Source organism: Salvia splendens, chromosome 10 (genome assembly GCF_004379255.2).
Source record: "Salvia splendens isolate huo1 chromosome 10, SspV2, whole genome shotgun sequence".
In the NCBI taxonomy this organism is placed as follows: Eukaryota; Viridiplantae; Streptophyta; class Magnoliopsida; order Lamiales; family Lamiaceae; genus Salvia; species Salvia splendens.
The window spans coordinates 21,399,623-21,413,122 of record NC_056041.1 but is presented as its reverse complement, the minus strand read 5'-3'; the positions used below and the strand labels follow the sequence as shown (position 1 = coordinate 21,413,122).

The window sequence follows — 13,500 nt, the reverse complement described above, 5'->3', positions numbered from 1 at the left end:
TTATTGTTTGATTGGATGTGTTTTTTGGTGGGAAGTGTCAATAATTTTGGGAAGTGTCAATAATTTTAAGATGGGAGATTCTTTGTTTATATTCCAAGTCAAGAGGAAAAGTTGCAAACATGTTCAAGGTCAAGAAAATTGCTGTAAAGCAGAAAATTCTATTCTTCATTCTAGATTATCTATTAGCCACTCTTTTGAGGAAGCTTCTCTTTAATTTTTATTCTACTTGTCATAACATAAATAAGTGGTCTAAAATTGTACTCCATTCCTTCCATAGTAGTGGATATGTTTCTTTTCGACAAAGAGATTAAGAAAAATAGAGAGATAAAAAGATAATAAAGTAAGAGAGAGTAAAGTATGTGAGAAGAAATATGTTGATTTTTAATAAAAAGGAAAATGACTCCACTATTATGGAACGTACCAAAATAGTAAAATGACTCTACTACTATAGAATGAAGGGAGTATAAAAGTTTCACGGTTTCCCACGAAGAATAGATTTTTGCCGAAAATATCTTATTTGAATTGGATTTGAAAAAAATGAAATATAAAGTTTATCATATTTTAGATCAATTTTAAAGTTTGTAGAAATTATCAAAATTTGGTCAAAGTTTATAATTTTAGGGACCAATATCTCTTTAATTTATTTGATGAAAAAGCTAAGGGTGTTTTCCCAATACACGTTGCCTATAAAACCAACTCTTTTTCTCAATCTTGATCACCGAATCATGTTGAGTTTATTTCATAAATAATTATCAAACTATGATAATTATATCAACTTAGTTATTAGACTTCAATTTATTTTAAAATGAATATCAAATTTTGTAGTACTTCATAGTATTATATCAGATTTAATTTATCTTTTAGTAATTTTATTTAGATGGCTATTCAAATGAATAGCAAAACATGAGGGATGTCATGTTATCGTGAAATAATATAGTAGTCCTGTTGTTTTGTAATTAGACCAATTCTGAAACTAGAGCTTAATGGTTTGTTATTGAACTCATAAATAATTTATCAAATTAACTTAAATAGAAACGGTTGGGTGGTATTTGAATTGTAATTTACAATTAAATACTGTAATTATTTTAATTAAATTTCAAAGAATATAAACTATGTAGTTTAGTTCATATTATCTCTCGTTTTTTAAAACTAAAAACTCATTTCCTTTTTAATCTGTTCATAGTAGTCTTACTTATTCATTGAATAATGTAGGATGATATGATTTCCATATTTATTTTTTATTACTGTGATATTTCAGTATATTGAAGAAATCGTGACTAGATTTTAACAGAAGCTGTATCACATGATTCTTGACAAAATATGACTTTTTATTTCTCATATAATTGACAAAAGTACCCTTCATGGTGCAGCAATCGTTTATACTCTGAAGGAGTCATTTCATTCTTATTTATAGAGAGAACAAAAAGATATTTTTATATTTGTGGGATAATGAGATTTTAGACATTTTTATCAACATAAACAGTAGTTGCAATAAAAATACTAGTATAAAATTTATGTTTGAATTGTAATCTCTGATCACTAGACCAAACTATAAGTTATCCGAACAATTAAATGGTAATTTCAGCTATTAATTTGATCAATTCGAGTCTGTTGGTGGGCTTCTAGAAAGTTGGCCAGTTGTTGGCCAACTATTTAACTGAAGAGAGAACATTTTTTTAGTATATCAACTATCCCAAATAAGTAAATTTGGTCCGTAACATTTCTTAATATCTTTTGAGGTTCATTAACTATAAATTAATATCAATTCAACTACTTTTTGGCTATTTCCAATGTTTTCATGACCAAAGTACCCTTAAGGCCATGAACGACAATTCAATATATTTATTCATCCACTTTTTTATTTCTTCTAATTTATTTGGGATTAAGTTTAATAGATCTTATACTATTATTATTAATATATACCATACCTTATTTGAATATTATAATATTACTTTCTAGTGCTAGTTAATAGTTTTATATGGTTACATTCTCGATTATTTAGATAAAATTAAAATAAATATTTTATTTTAGTGAATCTCTTAATTTTATTACACTGAAAATTGAAGTTAATCATAATATATAATATATACTACATTGTAATAACAATTTAATAAAGTAGGAAAAATATGATTCACGAATAGTCAAGGAAATAGATACGAGAACTATAAACAGTTTTCATGATATTGTAAATGGCCTAGTGATAATATTAAGACGCGATATTGCGATATTAAATAATTGACAACAACTATTAATTTTTTATTTAATTAAATAATCATAAATTTAAATTAATCATATATTCAACTAAGAATGTTATTTTCTTTTTGATTAAATTGATTATTGATAATTTCAACTAATTTTATTATACTACAATAACTACATAAGAGTAGATAAAATAAAACTTAGCTCTTTGATAAGATTCTATGCATTTTAATAAATTTTAATTTATTTTTAATTATCAATTTTGTATTGCACTTAAAAACAACATATTCTATGTATAGCTTTAAGATTGAAAAAGTAATATTCCATCTAATAAATTGAACTACTTTTATATACAAATATTGTATAAGTATAATGTTTACATATATTTATATCTAAGTTATTTTACTATTAATATTAAATATAGTACGATGATTTAAAATATTAGAAATAAGTAACTAAATGTAAATAATTAATAGTAATAGAATATTAATATTATTAAGATATTTTTATTTTGAAATTAAAATTAGATGGAACATCTTTTTTGGTACATCAACTATCTCAAATTACATACTTTAATGAAAATGAGAGGGTAAATAGATTGAATTGCCCTCATTGGCCTTAAGGATACTTTGGTCATGAAAATATTGGAAATAGCCAAAAAGTAGTTGATTTGATATTAACTTATAGTTGATGGACCTTAAAAGATATTATGAAATGTTACAAACCAAATTTGCTCATTTAGGATAGTTGATGTACTAAAAAAGATGTTCCCTCTTAACTAAAAACACTCCCATTTAAATTACTTATGATTTAAAGGTCTGATCACTAATTCACTATATATTGCCCCTCACTTACCTTAAAACGATTAAAGTTTAATTCTGCTTCTATCTTAAGTTAAAGTATAATTTATTTTGATTTCTTAATGGTTTCTGTGGGGACTAAATTGCTAAAAATATATCTTTACTTTTAGAATATTTTTACTTGAACCATCGAGATAATTAAGTAGATAATTTTAATATCATCTTTAAATCATGGTGCATTTGGATAATCAAACTGAAAGTAATGAGAATCATATACTTAAAGTGATCAACACTGCCATTATAGTAGTAGTCATTCTCTAATTCTTTCCTTTTTTTGATTAATTTGTTAATATGAATTATACTAGTAATCATTCTCTAAGTTGTTCCTTTTTTTGATTAATTTGTTAATATGAGCCCCTTTTAGGACAAAATTGGAAAGATATTTCTTGGAAGATTTTAAATATTCAGTTGGTTGTCAAAAGAAAATAATTCCCAATTCAGTTACAAATACATTATACTACTACGAATTAGTAATAAAATATTGGTATGAATCAAATGTTTATGTCTCTATCCCATGATATCTGAAGCAAAATTCTCCATTTCAACATTTTCTTCAATCCCAAACCCCTTCCCCTCCCATAAATCTCCTTGTCCAGCTCCAAAAATCATAATATGAAATTCCATAAATTAACTTTTAAATTTCATCTTGTTTTCTTGAGAAAAAGCTTGCACCTTTTTCTGGGTGTTTGTTTCCCTCTGAAATTTTCAGTCTTCAACAATCCAAAATTTGCAGTTTTAGTTTTGAAGCATTTCAAACATTCAGTAAAAAACCCTTTTCGTTTTACTTCTTTAACTTCAAATTCTTGACACGAAAGATTCGATCTTGATCGTCGTAAACTTCTACCTATCTTCAATCTCATCAAGAAAGGTGAGAATTTTCAATTATTATAGCTTCTGTTTGCCAAAGATTGAATCTTTATCCCTGATTTCAGCGAAATTCTCAGAATCCTCTTTGGCCTGTGATGGGAAATTGCTGTGCAGTGCCAAAAACATCCGATGAGAAGCACAAAACAAATCCATTTGCAACAGATTCCGGCGCTCCAAAATCCTATGTGCTGCGCATGTTGGAATTTATTTATCATAATATATTCAAGAATACATAATTGAATATGAATAAAGCAAGATCTTTGAACATCATGTATTTCACGTATTAACCATACACATAATGGATCGGAAACTTACCTTTATGATCCACAGCGGAAGCGATTGGGGAAGACGGAGAGAACTTCCTCGGACTTTGGTGTAGTGGCGCAACTCCAAGGATTTGTTTCTCTCTCTTTCCCAAGGATTTGTTTCTCTCTCTTTCCCTCGTTTATGTGTTCTCTGTAATGTGTGTGATTTGATGGGATCCCACACTTTGTATTTATAGGCAGAGAGAGGACAAACCCTAATTCTCAAAAACATTAAGGCCCTTTCCATCAAAGTGGCTATTTAATTAGGACGTTTCTTTTTGACCAAGTAATACCAAAATCAAATTACATAATTCCATAATCAACTAATAATTGATCATAATTTGATTTCGTTAGTAATAGCATATACATTAATATATGCACACGCTTCTTTCCTAAATAGTCATGGAATGAAATATTCATTCCCATAAAACTATATAATATACTTTTGCCATTAAGGCAATCAACGACATATATATTATATAATTAATGATTAATTAGAAAACGTCCCACTTAAGTCAATATATTCAATTGATAATTCTTAATTAGGGAAAAATGTGTCTTATACCAAGTTAATATATATATATATATATATATATATATATATAAAATCCAATTCTATTTAGGATTCTATCACATGTCACGTATGTGAGACATAAAACTAACATTCTCCCACTTGGCGAACATGTGGGACACAAAGTTTTCGATTCTCCCACTTGTCACACTTGACAGAGCCACAGTAAAATAGATATAATAAACATAAGGCGCGCATAATATTGAACTTTACAAAAATACTTTCATCATTGGTAAACATAAGTATTATATTAGAGAGACTACTAATGCGGGTCATGGAGGGCGTATATCATTCAATCGATATAGTTCCTTCCATGTACCACATCACCAATATCCACTCTAATATAATCTATAAGTGACACCGCGTCCGTAATTGTCTTATTTCAAGACCTCCTGCATTAATACTAAAAATTATATGCATGAAATAATAAGTTTAAGCAGGAAAAGTAGGAACATCATTTATTGAATTCAAAATATCCATAACTTAAGTGTTTGAACCAACATGGAAACATACAAATTAGACGTTTCCATACCCAAGACTCATTCTGTTAACTTATTCCATAAATGTCTTAGGCGGTAACGCCTTAGTCAATGGATCAGCAACCATAAGCTATGTGCTTATGTATTATATAGATATTATTTGTTCCCAAACTTCATCTTTCACGACAAGAAACTTTAATTCCATGTGTTTAGCTCCTTTGAATACTTGTCATTCTTACAGAAAGATACGATTGCACTATTATCACAATACAATTTCAAGGACATTGATATTGAGGAGACAATACCAAGGCCTGAAATAAAATTTTGCAATCATTAATGCTTCAAAGCAAGCCATAAATTCAGCTTTAATGGTGAATGTTGAATTAGAACTTTGCTTTACACTTTTCCATGATATAGCTCCTCCAGCCATAAGAAGAATGTAATCAAAAGTTGATTTTCTAAAGTCAACACATCAATCATAATCTGAATTGGAATATCCAATCACTTCTAATTGATCAGATTTCCTAAATGTGAGCATACAATCTTTTGTCCCCTTTAAGTATCTCAATTCATCTTTGCAGCTCTCCAGTGTTCAATGTCATGGTTACTTTGGTAACGACCTAACATTTCGAGTGCAAAGCTAATGTCTGGTATACAGACTTGAGCATACATCAAACTTCCCACAATAGATGCATAAGGAATATTTTCCATCTCTTTACGTTCCAATTCAGCTTTTGGACATTGATCCAAACTGAATTTGTCGCCTTTATGAATTGGAACAACACTTGGAGAACATGCACTCATCCCATATCTCTCTAAAATTTGATCTATGTAGCTTTTCTGAGACAATCCTAACATTCCACGTGAGCGATCACATGATATTTCTAAACCAATGACGTAGGATGTCTCACACATATCTTTTATGTTGGAATTTTTAGAGAGATAATTTTAGTGGCATGTAGTAATCCAATGTCACTACTAGCAAGCAATATATCATCAACATACAGAACTAAAAATATGAACTTGCTCCCACTAACCTTGAGATATATGCACCGATCAACGGTGTTTTCTTTAAAACCAAAAGCAGTAATAGTGTCATGGAATTTAAAATACCATTGTCTAGAAGCTTGTTTCAGTCCATAAATTGATGTCTTAAGTTTGCAGACTAAATTTTCATTCCATTTCTTAATGAAGTCTTCAAGTCGTTTCATGTAGACTTCTTCCAAATCATCATTTAGAAAAACAGTTTTCACATCCATTTGATGTAGTTCCAAGTCAAAAAGGGCTACAAGTGCCAAAATGATTCTAAGTGAGTCCTTCTTTGATACAGGAGAGAAGGTCTCTTTATAATCAACACCATCTTTCTGAGTGTAACCTTTGGCAACAAGTCTGGCTTTAAATCGTTCGATTAAACCGTTCATGTCGAATTTGGTCTTGAAGACCCATTTACACCCAATGCACTTGTGTCCATCAGGCAATGCGACAAGGTCCCAGACTTCATTAAAATCCATAGATTTCAACTCTTCTATCATGGCATCAACCCATTTATTAGAATTATGACTTTTAATGGCTAGTGAATATGAAACTGGATCGTTGCGTATTCCTATATCACATTCAGATTCTTGGAGATAAACCAAATAGTCATCAGAAATGGCCGATCTTCGTTCTCGTTGAGAACGCCTTAGTGGCACTTCTGGAGGTGGCTCTACCACACCTGTTTCAATGACTTCGGCATCATCATTAAGTGGTTGGTCATTCAAGTGTTCAGTATTGTTAGGTTGTTCAACAATATTTGGCACACTTGATTCTTGATGAATTAAGGGAAGAGAGAATTCTACCCTTATTTCACTAATGACCGCATTACGAGTGTTAGTACTCCCACTGATCTCACCTTCTCAAAGAATCTTGCATTTCCAGTTTCAACAATTCTCATGCTATGATCAGGACAATAAAACCTATACCCTTTGGATTTTTCTGGGTAACCAATAAAGTAACCACTAACTGTTCTAAAATCCAATTTCTTTTCTTGCGGGGAGTATACTCTAGCTTCAGCTGGACAACCCCAAACATGAAGGTTCTGTAAACTGGGTTTCCTACCTGTCCAAAGTTCAAAGGGAGTCTTTGGCACAGCCTTACTAGGAACCCGATTTAATATATACACTGCAGTTCTTAGAGCATACATCCACAACGATACGGGTAAGGTAGAATTGCTTAACATACTTCTAACCATTTCCATGAGGGTTCGGTTACGTCTTTCAGCAACACCATTCTGCTGAGGCGTACCAAGCATTGTGTATTGAGCACAAATGCCATGCTTTTCTAAGTATTTGGCAAACGGTCCTGGTAATTGACCCATTTCAGTGGTACGACCTTAAAATTCACCACCTCTATCAGATCGAACAATTTTCACCTTTCTATTTAATTGCCTTTCAACCTCAGTCACAAAATGTTCAAGTGTTTCTGCTGCCTGAGATTTTCATGCAATAAATAAATATATCCATAACGCGAATAATCGTCAATAAAGGTGATAAAATACTTTTCTCCACCAAAAGTTAGGACATCAAAAGGTCCACAAATATCTGTATGTATGATTTCAAGGAGCTCAGTGCTTCTTGTGGCATTTTTCTTATTGTGTTTGGTTTGTTTACCTTTAATACAATCCACACAAACGGTAAAGCTTGTAAAGTTTAAATTCGAATGAATATTATACTTTATAAGCCTCTTAATTCTTTCACTGGAAATATGATCCGGTTCCTTTATGCCATAATAATGATAAATTTGAATGAATATTATCCTTTAGACGCTACTTTAGTTGCAATGTGAGCTTGAGATGCACTCATTCCATGCTTCTTCAGCTTTTGCTCATCCTGGACCAACATGTTTATCAATTCATAAAAGTTCACTTATCATTTATAGTGAAAATGAATTGGAAATGGTCCATATTGAGGAGGTAAGAAGGTTAGGCAAAGAATTGGACAAGGAAACCCCCGTCCACCGATAATCCTAACTTTCCTAGCTTGGAAGCGTTATTCATGTACATCACATGCTCGTCCATGGTCCGAGAACCATCATATTGCATGCTCATGAGATCCTTCATAAGTTTTCCTGCAAGAGACTTATATGCAGTTTTGAAGCGATCTTCAACATTCTGCAAAATATTCTTTTGCAATGTCAGTAGTTGAGAGATTTTATCTGCAACGAACATTCTTATGAACTGTAAACTTAGTCCTGTTAGATTTTACTCAAGCATTATGAGCAATCAGCCAAACTACTTTGATCATAAGATAATTGGCTTATCATTCAACAGTGTTAGGTCCAAGTCCATTACTCCAAGAGTGAACTTAAGTTTCTCTTTCCATTCAAAGAAGTTAGTTCCATTAAGTTGGGGAACGTTTGAGGTAAACATACTAGTAGAAAAAAAATATGTTTTTACATTATAGGAGCAATTAAGAGATGAATGCTCACATATAAAAGCTTTGAATAATAACACGAACATTAATTTGAAAACCCATATCATGAGGCAATTATGAAAACTCCTTTGGGTAGTCTTCATACAATAATAAAAAATCATGCTTTTAATATCCATATCCCAGTTCAATAATTGAGTAATAATAAATTGGCGTTACCTTTGGGTAATCGACACCAATTTAAATTATTAACTCCATTAGTGTCATTATGTCGCAAAAGACTATTTCCTTTGGGAATCTAGACTTTTTATGACAAACAAACTATGTAGATACCGAATAGCCACAACAAGCATGATGATTAATTGCATAAACAAATTTTCATATTAATTTGACTATAAACTCTTCTTATTTTACCTCACTTTGGTGATGGCAAAATAAACATAATATAATCAATGTATAGTGAGTAATTGCTTACGCAGATTTTCAATTAATTTGATTATAAACTTTTATTATTTTACCTCACTTTGGTGATTGCAAAATAAACATGATATAATCAACAAACATAGTGATTAATTGCTTAAACAGTTTTTCATATGCATTTGATTATAGACTCTCCTTATTTTGCCTCACTTTGGTGATTGCAAAATAAACATAATATAATCAAAGTACATATTAAAACAAGAATTGAATTATGTAATCATTCATTCTACCGCCTTCGGTAGATTCACAGTCATGAAATATTTAATTGAAATATCAATTCACCAATACATATATTCAAACTTAATTTATATACAGTATACACAATTAATATACCCAAATCAATTCCATATACATAAAATGAATCAATTTGGAAACAAATATTTCAAAACATGGAAACCATTAATTCTCGGGATTGAGCATACAGATATGAATTGTCAAAAAATATCAACTAAAAATATCCATAATCGAAACTATGCAAACAAGATTCGGTTTATGAAAATCTAACATACTCAAAATCAATATAATTCACAATTAAATTATGCGGACCAAATTAAACATCCCACTGTATTGATAGTCATGCAGAAAACAATTTTCATAGAGAGGCAATCCGTACATAATTGTCCAATTGGTCATGTGGATTCTTTAAATCCACAATTACGTGATACGCTAATTGAATTCAATAGATTTGAATTCACAATATGCTGACCATATTTGAAAACAACCGATTCAAATAATTTATCAAAATTAAATTCAAAAAATATGGTTTACAACAATACGAAAATACATGAGTTCTCAACCATGCTCTGATACCACATGTTGGAATTTATTTATCATAATATATTCAAGAATACATAATTGAATATGAATAAAGCAAGATCTTTGAACATCATGTATTTCACGTATTAACCATACACATAATGGATCGGAAACTTACCTTTATGATCCACAGCGGAAGCGATTGGGGAAGACGGAGAGAACTTCCTCGGACTTTGGTGTAGTGGCGCAACTCCAAGGATTTGTTTCTCTCTCTTTCCCAAGGATTTGTTTCTCTCTCTTTCCCTCGTTTATGTGTTCTCTGTAATGTGTGTGATTTGATGGGATCCCACACTTTGTATTTATAGGCAGAGAGAGGACAAACCCTAATTCTCAAAAACATTAAGGCCCTTTCCATCAAAGTGGCTATTTAATTAGGACGTTTCTTTTTGACCAAGTAATACCAAAATCAAATTACATAATTCCATAATCAACTAATAATTGATCATAATTTGATTTCGTTAGTAATAGCATATACATTAATATATGCACACGCTTCTTTCCTAAATAGTCAATGGAATGAAATATTCATTCCCATAAAACTATATAATATACTTTTGTCATTAAGGCAATCAACGACATATATATTATATAATTAATGATTAATTAGAAAACGTCCCACTTAAGTCAATATATTCAATTGATAATTCTTAATTAGGGAAAAATGTGTCTTATACCAAGTTAATATATTATATATAAAATCCAATTCTATTTAGGATTCTATCACATGTCACATATATAAAACTTACAACGCAATCCAACAACAGGGCATGATCTGGAGGAGTTCTACGAGCTCGGGCGTGGCGAGTTTGGGGTGACCTACATGTGCACCGACAAGGCGACCGGGGAGAGGTTAGCCTGCAAATCCATCTCCAAGAAGAAGCTGCGGACCAGTGTGGACATTGATGATGTCAGGAGAGAGGTTGAGATCATAAGGAAGTTGCCTAAGCACCCCAACATTCTGACCTTGAAGGATGCGTATGAGGATGATCATGCTGTGCACTTGGTCATGGAGCTCTGTGAGCTCTTCGACCGGATTGTCTCTCGAGGGCATTACACCGAGAGGGCTGCTGCAGCCGTGACCCGGACCATAGTTGAAGTCATTCAGGTCTAATTGCTGTTTATTTGTTTTGTTGTATCTTTCATAGATGTGGATTTCTGTGTTTAGGAATCAAGATTGTAAATGTGGAAATATGAATTTTGGTCTAGTTGCTGTTTACTGTATGTGTTTTGTTGTATCTTGTTTGCTTTCATAGATGTGGATTTCTGTGTTTAGGAATCAAGATTGTAAAGATTGAATCTTTGTTTAAGTAGATGTTGCATTTTATTGGTTGAATTGGGGCATTCCTAATTGCATTCTAATTTTGAAGGTGTGCCATGAGCACGGGGTGATGCACCGTGATCTGAAGCCCAAGAACTTTTTGTTCGCAAACATGAAGGAGACAGCAGCACTTAAGGCCATTGATTTTGGGCTTTCAGTCTTCTTCAGTCCTGGTAAAGGACAAACTGAATAGTATTTGCATTCCTTCAGGTCCTATCTTAATCCATTTTGACACCGTGCAGGGCAAAGATTCAACGAGATTGTGGGGAGTCCTTACTATATGGCTCCAGAGGTTCTAAAGAGAAACTATGGTTCAGAGGTGGATGTGTGGAGTGCTGGTGTCATCCTTTACATCTTGTTATGTGGTTTCCCGCCTTTTTTGGGCCGGTTTGTTATCTTGTCCCTTCTCTCGACATACTTTCACGTATAGTAACTGTTCTTGGTTCGATTTTGACATGTAGTATTTTGGTAACTAGTTTAGTTTCGGATGAAATAATATGAGTACATATATGCGCAGAAACTGAACAAGGTGTGGCTCAAGCAATCATTCGTTCGAATGTGGAATTCAAACGGGATCCTTGACCTAAGGTCTCCGATAGAGCCAAGGACCTGGTCAAGAAGATGCTCAACCCCGACCCCAAACAGCGCCCTACAGCACAGGAAGTTCTAGGTAACGCAGACTGCGTGCATTGTTTAGACTTCTTGCTCATAATTGAATCATATTATGACGAGTGTAGCTGCCCATTGCAGATCATCCTGGTTGCAGAACGCGAAAAGTGCTCCTAATGTTTCTCTTGGGGAAACTGTGAGAGCCAGACTGAAACAGTTCTCGACTATGAACAAGCTCAAGAAGCGAGCTTTAAGGGTATTACTTCACGTCTCTCAGCTCGTTGTTCTGTCGCGTACCCTAAACATCTCTCCCCAATGCACAGGTCATTGCTCAGCACTTGTCTGTGGAGGAAGTGGCCGGGATCAAAGACGGATTCCAGATGATGGACACGAGCAACAGGGGGGGAATCGACATGAACGAGCTGAGGGCCGGTCTGCACAAGCTTGGCCATCATATCCCTGAAACCGACATTCAATTCCTCATGGAACCAGTGAGTGTGTCTTTTGACAGTCTCTCCGGGTTAAAGATGTAGATTCTCACGAAAACGTGTCTTGTTCAGGGAGACGTGGATAAGGATGGTTTCCTTGACTATGGGGAGTTTGTCGCAATCTCTGTGCACCTTAGGAAGATGGGGAGCGATGATCATCTGCGCAAGGCGTTTGAGTTCTTTGACAAGAACGAAACTGGCTACATAGAGGTCGAGGAACTGAGGGATTCCCTCACTGATGAGGCCGAGGCGTTGAGTGAAGAAGTCATCAATGCCATAATCCAAGATGTTGATGCAGATAAGGTCAGTTAATTGACTTGTTATCTTGTTTCACACTAATGTTTCGCCTCATGTATACAATCTCGTGAGATCGCCTGAAAAACTAAGGATGAGTATGCAGGACGGGCGCATAAGTTATGAGGAGTTTGCAGCTATGATGAAGGCGGGGACGGACTGGAGGAAGGCATCGAGGCAGTACTCACGAGAGCGGTACAGCAGCCTCGGCCAAAAGCTGATGAAGGATGGCTCACTTCAGATGAGCAACCATAGTAGGTAGGAAGTGAAGGTTGTTTAAATTGTTTTGGTTTTGATGAATTTTCTCTTGGTTTTGTGGTAAAGAGTAGAGATAGAGGTTGTGCAAGTGTTGCAACCCTTGCTTTAGTTTTTTTGTTTCAAGAAAAAGTGAATGAGATTTTTTTTCTCTTTAGTATAGTAGTTGTAAATATTTTCTGCTACATAGTACAATGTAGGAGTATTCAATATTACAGTGTAATTATGTTTTCATTTATAAATATTGTTACATTAAAGTTGAAACGGTATAAATGGGATTAATAGTCGAACATGTCCCGATCTGTCATATTTTATTATTCTAAAATTTGAAGTTTGTCTTTTGTCACCAATCTTTTGAATTAACATGACAGTTGAAAACAAATACAGTATATTCTTCATTTTAATCAATAAAAATGTACATAGATTAACATGAAAGTTGAAAACATTTAGATATATTTTTGTAAAAAATAATTTTAATTGAGAGTTATTAAAATATCAAGTTTTAAGATAATGGAGAGAGAAAGTGACTATGTAGTCCAATTTACATGAATT

General features: G+C 32.9%; 1 pseudogene; it reads left to right on the top strand.

Annotated features, from left to right (window-relative positions):
• Window positions 1-10,738: 10,738 nt before the first annotated feature.
• Window positions 10,739-13,116, top strand: LOC121753182 (annotated as a pseudogene).
• Window positions 13,117-13,500: the final 384 nt, after the last annotated feature.